This window comes from Chiloscyllium punctatum, chromosome 36, assembly GCF_047496795.1.
Source record: "Chiloscyllium punctatum isolate Juve2018m chromosome 36, sChiPun1.3, whole genome shotgun sequence".
Classification (NCBI taxonomy): Eukaryota; Metazoa; Chordata; class Chondrichthyes; order Orectolobiformes; family Hemiscylliidae; genus Chiloscyllium; species Chiloscyllium punctatum.
In genome coordinates this window covers 31,362,177-31,375,031 of record NC_092774.1, presented here as the reverse complement: position 1 = coordinate 31,375,031, position 12,855 = coordinate 31,362,177, and the positions used below count along the sequence as shown (strand labels likewise).

Genomic DNA, 12,855 nt, shown 5'->3' with positions numbered 1-12,855 from the left:
CAATCTGCATTTTAAACGGACGTGGACATTTTAATGGGTATTTCTGCAAATAAAGAGGTTTAAATGGACGAGGTTACATTTCAAAGGGATGTGGGCACATTCAAAGGGATATCTTAATATGTAAAGTCACGCAGTTATATCTAAGTAAATCTACCATTAGTGGGTCCACATGGGGGAGGTGTCGTTCAGTTGCCCGAAGTGCTGGAAGGCCTTCAGCAATTCCTCAGCCATGCTGAGGTACCAGTCCGTTCACACCGGGGAGAAGACGTTCTCCTGTCCGAGTGTGGGAAGTGCTTTACCCGCTCCTCCACACTGCTGAAGCAACAGCTAGTCCATACGGGTGGGGGAGGGGGAGGCCATTCTGCTGCCCTGAGTGCGGGAAGGCCTTCAGCAATTCCTCCGCCCTGCTGAAGCACCAGTGTGTCCACACTGGGGAGAGACCCTCCAGCTGGCCCGAGTGTGAGAAGAGGTTCATGTTTTCCTGCAACTTGCGGAAGCACCAGCGGGGGCACCAGCGCTCCCAGCAATCGGATCCCACCAGTGACGCTGCCTTCGGTCACCCTCCAGGACTGAATCTGCTGCCAGTTCTGACAGTGGGTGCAGTGGGAGAGTAGTTGGGCTGTTATTGTTTTCTGCTGGAATGCAATTGCCCCCCCTACACCCCACAAACCCAACAACATGGTAGCTCAGGGTTAGCACTGCTGCCTCATGGCACCAGGAACTCAGGAATAATTCCACCCTTGGAGGTCTGTGTGCAATTTATGAAGGGTAGAAAAATGGATCTGAGTTGGTTAGTCTTCGGAAGATCAGTGCAGATGTGTTCGGCTGAAGGACCTGTTTTTCCACATTGTAGGAGTTCTACGATCCTATGAGCTTTGCTTTCAGTGGACACTGCTTCTCATTGAGCCAGGGACTGCACATTGCCAATGAAATGAACCAGAGAAACCTAAGACCGCCAGACCATCAGAGCAGATGTTAGGCCAATGGGCCGGACGAGTCTACTCTGCCATTAGTTAGAGACAAAAGTAGTGCAGATAAGATTAGGTACAGTGTGGAAACAGGCCATTCATCCCAACAAGTCCACATCGACCCTCCAAAGAGTAACCCATCCAGACCCATGTACCTAACTCTATGGGCAATTAAGCATGGCCCATCCACATGACCTGCACATCTTTGGTTTATGGAAGAAAACAGGATCATCCAGAGAAAACCCACGCAGACACTCGGAGAATGTGCAAACTCCTCACAGACAACCACCCAAGGGTGGAGTCAAACCTGGTTCCCTGGCGCTGTGAGGCTGCAGGTGTAACCACTGAGTCACTACATGTTGCAACCCGAGGTTGGGAGCCAGCAAGCCAGGCAGCACCAGGGTGTGGAGTAGTCAGCGTTTTGGGTATTAACCCTTCTTCAGGACTGAAACGTTGACTTCTCTGTGAGAAACGATTTACGGGAATGTTGCTGGGGGTTGGAGGATTTGAGCTACAGGGAGAGGCTGAATAGGCTGGGGCTGTTTTCACTGGAGCATCGGAGGCAGCGGAGTGATCTAATTGAGGTTACAAAATCATGAGGGGCATGGACAGGTTAATAGACAAGGTCTTTTCCCTGGGCTGGGGGAGTCCAGAACTCGAGGTTTAGGGTAAGAGGCGAAATATATAAAAAGGGACAACTTCTTTATGCAGAGGGTGGTACAGATATGAAATGAGCTGCCAGAGTATATGGATCAGGTGCTGTCAAATGGGACTAGATTAATTTAGGATATCAGGTCAGCATGGACAAGTTGGACCGAAGGGTCTGTTTCCATGCTGTACGTGTCTCTGAATACTGGTCCTGATGTAAGTTTAAAATAGAGTCCAAGTAACTTTGAACAGTTCAATCTTGTTGAGCTCACCTCCTGAAAAGTTTCAGATGAAGCCCTCTGAGAGATACTGTTTAAACATGCTGAGTTGGACAAAGTATCCCATCAAGTTCAACACAAACCCAGAGTTGAAGAAGGCAGAAGTCAGAACACCAAGGGGACCAAAACTGATCACAATATTCCAGGTATGGCCTCATCAACGTCCTGTATAACTACAACATAACTTGCCAACATCTGTACTCAATTCCCTAACCAATGAAGGTCAGTGTGCTGAAACCTTTCTTCACTGCCCTGTGTACCGATGTTGTCAGGGATATAGGACCTACATTAAACTGATACACAATCCAGCTGCTGAGAGCCCAGAAGCAGAGTCATGCTGCGTGAGTGTGCTAGGCTTTAGATTTTGACACCACCTCCCCACACTTCTGGAGACCTCAGGTCTGTAGCTTGCCTTCTTATCCTTGAGGGTTTTCCACCTGTTTGAAACAGCCTGTCCTGCAATTAACCCCTTTACGCCAAGGCCTTCCTTCTCCAGGCAGAATTAATTGTCCTTCTGTCACACAGTTATTAAACACCATTATCTCATCTGTCCAAAGGAACAGCTCATGGTTTTGCCTCCTCCTGCCCAGCGATAGTTAATGTATGTTATTTGTGAACTCCCTTGTAGCAGTTTCTCATTGGCCCTTTCGTTTCTTGGTCCAGAAGGAGTTATTGCTGACTCATGAAGTTATCAAAGTTCTGGAGTTTACAGGATCACACCACATTCCTCTCTGCCTCCCCCAGGAATAACGATTGCTCCTGAGATACTCACAGTTCCTGACGTTCCTTGATATCCCCAAATACAATCCATATGTCAGGAAATCACGGGTGCTGCCCTGACATAGATAGTCATTGTTGGAACAGAAGATTATGGGGAGAAAATGCAGAAAACCGAAATGCACAGAGACTTGGGAGTTCAAGTCCAGGATTTTCTCAAAGTAAACTTGCAGGTTGAATTGCACTTTCCCCTGCAAGTGCCGAATGTGTGACACCAGCCCATTTACCTATTCCCTCCTCGCTATCCAAGGGGCCAAACTTACCTTCCAGGTGAAGTGGTACTTTACCTGCACTACCCACAACCCAGTCTACTGCATTTGCTGCTCACAATGTTGCCTCATCTACATTGGGGAAAACGAAGCCTAAACTGGGTGACTGCTGCACAGAACATCTACGTTCTGCCTGCAAAAAAGACCCTGAGCTTCCAGTTGCCTGCCAATTCCACACCCCACCCTGTTCCCTGGCCAACATCTCTGTCTCAGGTTTGCTGTTGTGTTCCAGCGAAGCTCAGCACCAGCAGAACGAAGAGCACCGATTATTACACTTGGGGATATTGCATCCCTCCGGTCCCAATATCGAATTCAATAATTCTAGGGCCTGAACTCCATGGTATCCTCGTCCCTGCCGCACACGCCAAGCCTTGTTATCACATAGTCTGTCATTCCACACTCCTCAAACACGAACAGTGTCCATTAACAGTTATTCACACCCCCCACCCCCCACCCCACTCCACGCAGATCGTTATCAACTCCTTTTTCTGTCCAACAGTTCTTCCTTCGCTTTGGGCTCTGTCCTGATCTTCCCTTCCTCCCACAATATCTCCTGCATATAAACCGACATTTTCCCAATCACCATCTGTTCTGTGGAAGGGTCACCGGCAACTCCTGTTTTTTGTTCCTGATATACAGCATCCGCAGTTCTTTCAGAATTTTATTGAGAGAGAGTTGGAAATTGTTTCGAGAGACAGAAGGAGAAGGGGGAGAAACAGAACAGACATGAACGTAAAATCATTGTAGTGCGATCACTTCCCTTAAGCATGAATAGAGAGCATGGGCCATCTGTGAGCTTGTGGCGCAACGGTAGCGCGTCTGACTCCAGATCCGAAGGTTGTGTGTTCAAATCACGTCAGGCTCACTACAATCGACGTCTAACATTTCAAATGAAGAAAGGAGTACGTTCACTCCGTGTATCGGATGTATCGAAAGTTCTTTGCGGAAACTTTCGATCACACATGAATCTTCGCTGTTAGTTTGATTTGTGAACACTGTGTCAGGGAGGTGGTGTGCCCTTTGTTTGGGGAAATGCTCAGCTCCCCGCAATGTGAGAAGTAAAACACAAACTGTTCATCACGGGGTTTAAACACACAGCCGCTTCGTTCAGTTGGTGACAGCGCAGTGTGAATAACATTATACCGATATTTTTACAATAAAATCTAGAGATTTCCATCCAGGTTTCAGAGACATCAAACTGCCACATAATGATGTTATGGTCTCAGTTAACTATAATAACGTGAAGATCGCTGGGATGATTTTCTACATCCGATGCAATATAAACACAGATCATTGTTTCCAGTTTTGTGGAACAAAAGACATCATATTGATGGAAAATTACAGTTAGTGCAAACACAGCTAGCCATCGATAAATATTAATCCTGTTCACTTCAATCGCCAAATTTCAATTCAGAAACGAAGTGCACTCGGCTGCTTGTAACATAGACAACATGACAAAATGGCTCATAGGAGGAGAAATGGGACATTGAGGAGGAGTGAAATGTTTGCTTTTGGTCACCTCCACAATTGTTAAAAAAACAGGTGGAAAGGATTCTTAAAAGGTGTCTGAAGGAGTAGTGAGGGATAACACTTCAGACAGCGCAAAGGGGAAGACCACTTTCTAGTGGAAGAAAAAGACATTCCTTATTTCTGAAAGAACTGAGAAACAGAAGAGGGAATGAAATCTGACTCGGGAGCTATTTCCTATTTGTTGAGGATGTTGCTTCATCACAGTCTTGGTTTAGAGCATAATCTCTTCATCAGGAATAAACGGTGACCCAAGGGGGATGAGAGATAAATGGGAAGCAAGTGGGGCTGGAGTGAAGGTAGATGGGAGTGCAATAGGTAGATGGAGGTAGGGATTGATGGTGATAGGTCAGAGATGAGGGTGAAGTAAATAGGCGAGAAGCAAGGTGGACAGGTATGACAGGTCAAGAGGTTGGTGTCGAATTGGCAGGTTGGATCTGGGACAAGGTGGGGGAGAGGAAATAAGGAAACTGATGAAATCTGCATTGATACCATGTGGTTGGAGGGTCCTAAAGCAGAAGTTGAGGTGTTTTCTTCCAAGTGTCGGGTAGCAAGAATTTGGCAGTGGAGGTGGCCCAGGACTTGCATGTCCTTGGTGGAATGGGAGGGGGAGTTAAAGTGTTCCACCACAGGGCGGTGTGTCGTTTAGATTTAGAGTCCCAGAGTTGTTCCCTGAAATGTTCCGCTAGTTGGCGTCCAGTTTCCCCAATGTGGATGAGACCATATTGCGAGCAATGGATACAATCTTATAAATAGATTGAATAAATCTTAGCCTGCCAGAGTTATTTTCTTTAATTAAATTAAAGAATTTTTTTGTTCAATTGGATGACTGCATGAAACGGTTTGTTGGTCAGATTTGAATCATCACACCCAAATGAGACGATGCCATGAATATCAGTGAACTGCTCTTTTTGTTAAAAACCACAAGTTCTTGATTTATTTTCACAACTTCCTGGTATTCACACCTGCACATTCAATGTCAAACTCTGACATCAGAAATTAAATTACAGCATTAATTTTGACTTACAATATTCGAACAAACAAATTAATAGCACACAGTGAATAAATACCAAGTCTTATTAATATGAAATTAAATTTGACCAAAAAATATAAAATCAAGATGGGAGATAAGAAATGGGGGAAGGGCAAAGGGCAAGAAATGCAGCATCATAGAAAGTGCTCCTCCAGAGAGTGCATTTTACCAAACATCACTGCTAAATATAAACACTCTGATATGATCCTCCGGTTTTAATGTAAATCATAGCCCCATACAGTAGGTACCATTTAACTGAGTTAAAAATACAATCCTTGAGCAAATCCAGCTTCCAGCCTTACCCCCCGCTTATTGGAGCATGAACCTTCCTCCAGCTCCGGGGGGGGGTTGTTGAACTCCTGGGCTCCAGCGGCCACGCCTCCACTGAAGAAGCTTTGGGAAGCAGATGCAAAGGCAAGATACAGAACAGAGAACCTTTGTATATGAAAGCAGAGACATTGAGCAATAGCATGACATGGTATGTACCCATCGACCTCTGGGTTATCTACCCAGCACACTCATGCAGCACTACTCTACTTCTGTGCTCCCAGCAGCTGGATCGTGGATCAGTTTAAAGTAGGTCCTATGTCTCTGATTACATCGGTACACAAGGCAGTGAAGAAAGGTTTCAGCACACTGGCCTTCATCAGTTAGGGAATTGAGTATAGATGTTGGCAAGTTATGTTGTAGTTATACAGGACGTTGATGAGGCTGCAACTGGAACATTGTGATCAGTTTTGGTCCCCTTGGTGTTCTGACTTCTGACTTCTTCAACTCTGGGTTTGTGTTGAACTTGATGGGATACTTTGTCCAACTCAGTATGTTCAACAGTATCTCTCAGAGGGATTCATGTGAAACTTTTCAGGAGGTGAGCTCAACAAGATTGAACTATTCAAAGTTACTTGGACTCTATTTTAAAGTTACATCAGGACCAGTAGTCAGAGACACGTACAGCATGGAAACAGACTCTTCGGTCCAACTTGTCCATGCTGACCTGATATCCTATATTAATCTTGTCCCATTTGACAGCACCTGACCCATATACTCTGGCAGCTCATTTCATATATGGACCACCCTCTGAATGAAGAAGTTGTCCCTTTAATATGTTTTGCCTCTTACCCTAAATTTATGCCCTCTAATTCTGGACGCCCCCACACCAGAGAAAAGACCTTGTCTATTACACTGTCCATGCCCCTCATGATTTTTTAACCGCTATTAGGTCACTTCTCTGCCTCCGATGATGCAGTGAAAACAGCCCCACGCTATTCAGCCTCTCCCTGTAGCTCAAACCCTCCAAGCCCCAGCAACATTCCTGTAAATCGTTTCTCATGGAGAAGTCAACGTTTCAGTCATGAAGAAGGGTTAATACCCAAAATGCTGACTACTCCACATCCTGGTGCTGCCTGGCTTGCTGTGTTCTCCCAACCTCCTACTTGCCAACTTCGGGTTGCAATATGTAGTGGCTCAGTGTTTACCACTGCAGCCTCACAGTGCCGGGGACCCAGGTTTGATTCACGCCTTGGGTGGCTGTCTGTGAGGAGTTTTCATATTCTCCCAGTGTCTGCATGGGTATTCTCTGGGTGGTCCTGTTTTCTTCCATAGTCCAAAGATGTTCAGGTCATGTCGATTGGTCATGCTTAATTACCCATTGAGTTAGGTACATTAGTCAGAGGGAAATGGGTCTGGATGGGTTACTCTTCGGAGGGTCGATGTGGACTTGTTGGGGCAAATGGCCTGTTTCCACACTGTAGCTAATCTCATTTACACTACTTTTGTCACTAACGAATGGCTGAGTAGACCCGATGGGCCGAATGGCCTAACTTCTGCTCAGATGGTTTTGCGGTCTTACTTTTCTCTGGATCATTTCATTTGGCAATGTGCAGTCCCTGGCTCAATGAGCAGTAGCTTCCAATGAAAGCAAAGCTCATATGATGGTTGAACCCCTACAGTGTGGAAACAGGTCCTTCAGCCCAACACATCTGCACAGATTCTCCGAAGGGTAACCTACTCAGATCCATTTTCCTACCCTCCATAAATTGCACACAAACCCCCAAGGGTGGAAGTATTCCTGGGTTCCTGGTGCCATGAGGCAGCAGTGCTAACCGTGAGCCACCATGAGGTTTTGGTTGTGGGGGGGGGGGGGGATGGGGGAGGCAATTGCAGTCCAGCAGAAAACAGAAACAGCCCACCTACTCTCCCACTGCACACACTGTCAGAACTGGCAGGAGGTTCAGTCCTGGGGGGTGACTAAAGGCAGCGTCACCGGTGGGATCTGATTGCTGGGAGCGCTGGTGCCCCCGCTGGTGCTTCCGCAAGTTGCAGGAAAACACGAACCTCTTCCCACACTCGGGCCAGCTGAAGGGCCTCTCCCCGGTGTGGTCACACTGGTGCTTCAGCAGGGTGGAGGAATTGCTGAAGGACTTACCGCATTCAGGGCAGCAGAAAGGCCTCCCCTCTCCACCCCCCTTCCCCCCGTGTGGACTAGCTGGTGCTTCAGCAGTGTGGAGGAGCGGGTAAAGTCCTTCCCACACTCGGGCATGAGAACGGCTTCTCCCCGGTGTGGACGGACTGGTGCATCAGCAGGGCTGAGGAATTGATGAAGGACTTCCTGCACTTAGGCAACTGAACGACCTCTCCCCCATGAGGACCCACCAATGGGCCAGCAGGTCGGAAGAAAGAGCAAAGCCCTTCCTGCAATCGGGGCAGAAGAACGACCTCTCCTCAGTGTGGACCCACTGGTGTCTCAGCAGGTGGGAAGACCTGCTGAAGGCCATCTCGCACTTGGGGCCGGAGAACAGCCTTCCCCGGTGTGGACCAACTGGTGCGTCAGCAGGGCAGAGGAATCACTGAAGACCTTCCCACACTCAGGGCAGCAGAAGGGCCTCTTCCCCGCTGTGGGCCCATTGGTGCTTCAGAACCCTTTCAAATTTCACAATATCCTTCTGATAGGAGGGAGACCAGAATTGTACACAATATTCCAAAAGTGGTCAAAAAAATGTTGTGTACAACCACAACATAACTTCCCAACTCCAATACTCAGTCAGAGGATTGGGCAAGCTTTGAAAACCCACACAAAACAAACAGGAAAGAATGGAGGGTCAAACCGAATTTTTGATTATCACCTTGGAAGCATCACTGAGAAATCGGCGGACTGACGTTTATTGGGTAGCCGTTCTCCTTAAATACACTATATACGAGTTTCTCTTGTGCTCTTCGTAGTTTCTCTGTGCTGCAGTGTGTAGTGGCTCGTTGAAATAATCTCCTGATGCAGCTTCGTTTGTGGGTGTTGGGATGATTGCTTCTGCAGTTAAGTACTTGTTTTGGGTCTGTTGTTTTTCTGTAGATGCTAGTTTGAAGTTCCCCATTGACTGTTCGTTCTACTGTGACATCAAGAAATGGCACTTTGTTGTTGTTCTCCTCCCCGTCAAACCAGGAGCCCCCCTTAGACCATAGTCTCACGACTTGGAACACCAATATACAGACTCGTCAAAGGCCTCCACTGAAGGCGAAAACACCTAGTCGAAGATTCACTCCACTCCATTTACTCCATCCAAGAATTCCTGAACACTGTTGTGGTTCTGTTCGCCGAGCTGGGAATTTGTCTTGCAAACGTTTCGTCCCCTATCTAGGTGACATCCTCAGTGCTTGGGACCCTCCTGTGAAGCGCTTCTGTGATGTTTCCTCTGCCATTTGTAGTGCCATTGAGTGCCATTCATCCACAGACTCTATCAACAAACGTATCCACCTGGACCCAAAATACCGGCCACTACAGCGGGCAGCTCGAACTGACAACCGGAAGCGGCAGAGACAGGCCACTATAAATGCCGGAAGAAACATCACAGAAGCGCTTCACAGGAGGCTCCCAAGCACTAAGGATGTCACCTAGACAGGGGACGAAACGTTTGCAACACAAATTCCCAGCTCGGCGGACAGAACCACAACAACGAGCACCCGAGCTACAAATCTTCTCCCAAACTTTGAATTCCTGAACACCAAAGACGCTGAAATAGAAGAGGATGGAATAATGTTGTCCTTTGACATAACAGCCCTGTTCACATCTATTAACATCAACGTGGCCAAAGAAAACTGAAGACACTACTCGAAGAACCAAAGACACAAACACAGCATCAACTTCATCAGCAAAGATAGCACTGTCAAGCTCGTGGAACTGTGCCTTACCATCCACTTCATATTCAATAACAAGCCCTACAAACAAATCAACGAAATACGCATGAAACCACCAGCATCAGGATTCCTAGCAGAAGCAATAATGCAGAGACTCGAACAAACAGCCCTTTCGACGATCCAACCCAAACTTAGAGTCCGCTACAGCGATGACACTTTAGTCATCAAAAATGAAACAAGTTAGAGGAAACCTACAACACCATCAACAATATCCTTCCTGGCATAAAATTCACAGAAGAGGAGAACAACAACAAAGTGCCATTTCTAGATGTCACAGTTGAGCGAACAGTCAATGGTAAATTCAAAACAGCGTCTACAGGAAAACAACGCATGCGAACCAAGAACTTAACTACAGAAGCAATCGCCACAACACATACAAATAAATCTGAATCAGGACACTATTTCAACGAGCCACGACACACTGCAGCACCCAGGAACGACGAAGATCAATAAATAACTGTACAGAGCACTTAAGAAGAACGGGTAGCCGATAAACCTCCTGAAAACGGTTTCCCTGACCGGGAATCGAACCCGGGCCGCGGCGGTGAGAGCGCCGAATCCTAACCACTAGACCACCAGGGAGACGCAACAGTAACCTGATAGCTCTACTGAAAATCTCTTCCCTGCCCGGAAACCGAATCCGGGCTGTGGTCGGTCGAAGGCTTTCACCTGTGTATCCAACAATGTCATTTCTTGTATCCATTGTTCCTGATGCGGTCTCCTCGACATTGGGGAGACTGGAGACTCCTCGCAGAGTCAAGTCACAGCGCTTGAGGGAACATCTACAGGACACCCGCACCAATCAACCCCATCGCCCTATGGCCCAACATTTCAAACCCCCTCCCACTCTGCCGAGGACATGCAGGTCCTGGGCCTCCTCCATCGCCGCTCCCTCCCCACCCGATGCCTGGAGGATGAACGCCTCATCTTCCGCCTCAGATAAATTCAACCCCAGGCCATCAATGTGGACTTCATCAGTTTCCTCATTTCCCCTCCCCCCACCTTACCTCAATTCCAACCTGCCAGCTCAGCGCTGTCCTCATGACCTGTCTTACCTGCCAATCTCCCTCCCCACCTATCCGCTACACCCTCCTCCCTGACCTGTCACCTCCATCCCCACCCCCATTCACCTATTGTACTTTTTGCTACCTTCGGCCCAGCACACCCCACCCCCAATTTATCTCTCCACCCTGGAGGGGACCTGCCTCGATTCCTGATGAAGGCCTTTTGCCCGAAACGTCGATTTTCCTGCTCCTCGGAAGCTGTCTGACCTGCCGTGCTTTTCCAGAACCATTCTGATCTAAACTCTGGTTTCCAGCATCTGCAGTCCTCACTTTCGCCTACCCAATAAACCCAGTGTGCCAATTTCACATCAACAAACTGACACAAGCAGACACAACGTCTGCAGAAACGCTAGCCACATTACTTTACATTAAAGACATCTGGGAAATGATGTCCGGACAACTCAACCCTCTCAGCATCATGGTCGCCCACAAACCTACCAACACAACCTAAATAGCGGCTAATGAACCTGAAATACCCGATACAAACAACCAGAAAACGAATGTTATTCACAAAATACCATGCAAGGAAATATATACATGAACTCTGCCGCACAGTTCTCTGTGGCAAGAAATGCTGGGATGAGATAAGGAAGATTTTTTCAGCCAAAACGAATCGACACAGACTGGACAGCCATTTAAAATCAACGCTGTCAGCCCAGGATGGAAGATCCGAAAGGATGAACAGTTTTCTTATTTCCTGAAGATTTACAAAGCTGAGACTGGGTTTTGGTGCTTGTTCCCTTTCCACTCCCAAGAGCCGCAGTGGTTGGTGCGGTGTGTTGGGGAAAGTGAAATGTGCCCATGAGCAGCGTGTGGGTCTCTTTCAGCTTCCCCTCCTCTGACAGCGCTGTGAACTGACTCTGATGTTCTCAGGGACATTTACTGACGCGAGACAGTGAAAAGATTCTCATTCCTGCAGATTAGGAATTGTACCCATACGCTGGTTTCAGGACAATGAGAAAGATTAATTGGGATGTGTGAAGAAGCTGTGGGCTGCAGTTGAAACAAGTAGGTGGAGTCAGATACGTCATCCATTGCCCCCATGGTCCTGAAGAAATGTTTGCTTTTGTGTGCTTGAGAGACTTTGGACACTGGTGTGGCAGGGAGAATACTGAGGTACCGAGTGAGAGAGATTCAGTGCGCTGACTGTGAAAAGTGCTTCAAACCATTTACTCAGATTGGGGAATTAAAATCACACCCCTCGCGGTGGGAAAGACTATGTCCCCGCTCTGTTTGTAATTTCAAACCCAGAGCAACACAAGGAAAGCTCCACCCAATGAGGAAACCGTGGAAATGTGGGGACTGTGGGAAAGGATTCCCTTCCCCATCAGTGCTGGAAACCCACAGACGCATTCACAACGGGGTGAGGACGTTCACCTGCTCAGTGTGCAGGAAGGGGTTCAGACAGAGAGAAGCCATTCACGTGCCCCCTGTGCAGGGGAGAGTTCACTCAGTCAGCTGCACTACTGACCCACCAGTGGGTCCACACTGGAGGGAGGCCGTTCACCTGCTGTAAGTTCCAAAAGAGCTTCACCTGCTCCTCCCACCTGAGGAGGCGCCATCGAGTTCACGAGCCAGCACAAGGGGATTGAAGGAGCGATGGCCAAGTGCTCCGATCAACCCAGCACTGGGGCGTCCCAGGTTCGAATCCCACTGCGGGGGATTGCAGAATTGGAGTTCGGTCAGTAATCTGGACTTCATAATCTAAGGTTGAAACGACTTTTAGGGGGAAAAAACACCATCTGATTCACTCAAGTCCTTTTTAGTGAAGGAAACTGCCGTTGCGGGAAAGGGTTCACTCAGTCATCCCAGCTGCATGTTTTACCCGGCTGTACCAGGGATCCAGTTACAAACGGACAACTCAGCTGACCAACAAAGAAAGTGGGGTGGGGAGAAATGGGAGCTGGAGGTGTTTTCTTTAAAAACTACTTTTTGTATGTCTTTTTCCTTGGGAAATCTGAAGCTGTTACAAAATAGGGTCGTAGTAAAGGTTACCTGAACTTACCGCTCGGCTTAGACTCTGTGAGATCCAACGGGTTTTTGTTTTAAAGCTGCTCATTTCTTTCAGCCTCCAGCACTAATGTCATGTCTCAGAAGGACCAGTGA

The 12,855-nt window shown here is 47.6% G+C and overlaps 1 protein-coding gene and 2 non-coding genes across 3 annotated transcripts in view; 2 read left to right on the top strand and 1 right to left on the bottom strand.

Moving 5' to 3' along the window:
- Positions 1-12,855, top strand: part of LOC140460329 (uncharacterized) — a 91,642-nt gene that overhangs the window by 24,033 nt on the left and 54,754 nt on the right. The window lies entirely within an intron of this gene.
- Positions 3,734-3,805, top strand: trnaw-cca (transfer RNA tryptophan (anticodon CCA)). The gene has a single exon. It is a non-coding gene; the product is annotated as a tRNA-Trp (tRNA).
- Positions 10,196-10,267, bottom strand: trnae-cuc (transfer RNA glutamic acid (anticodon CUC)). Its single transcript has one exon. It is a non-coding gene; the product is annotated as a tRNA-Glu (tRNA).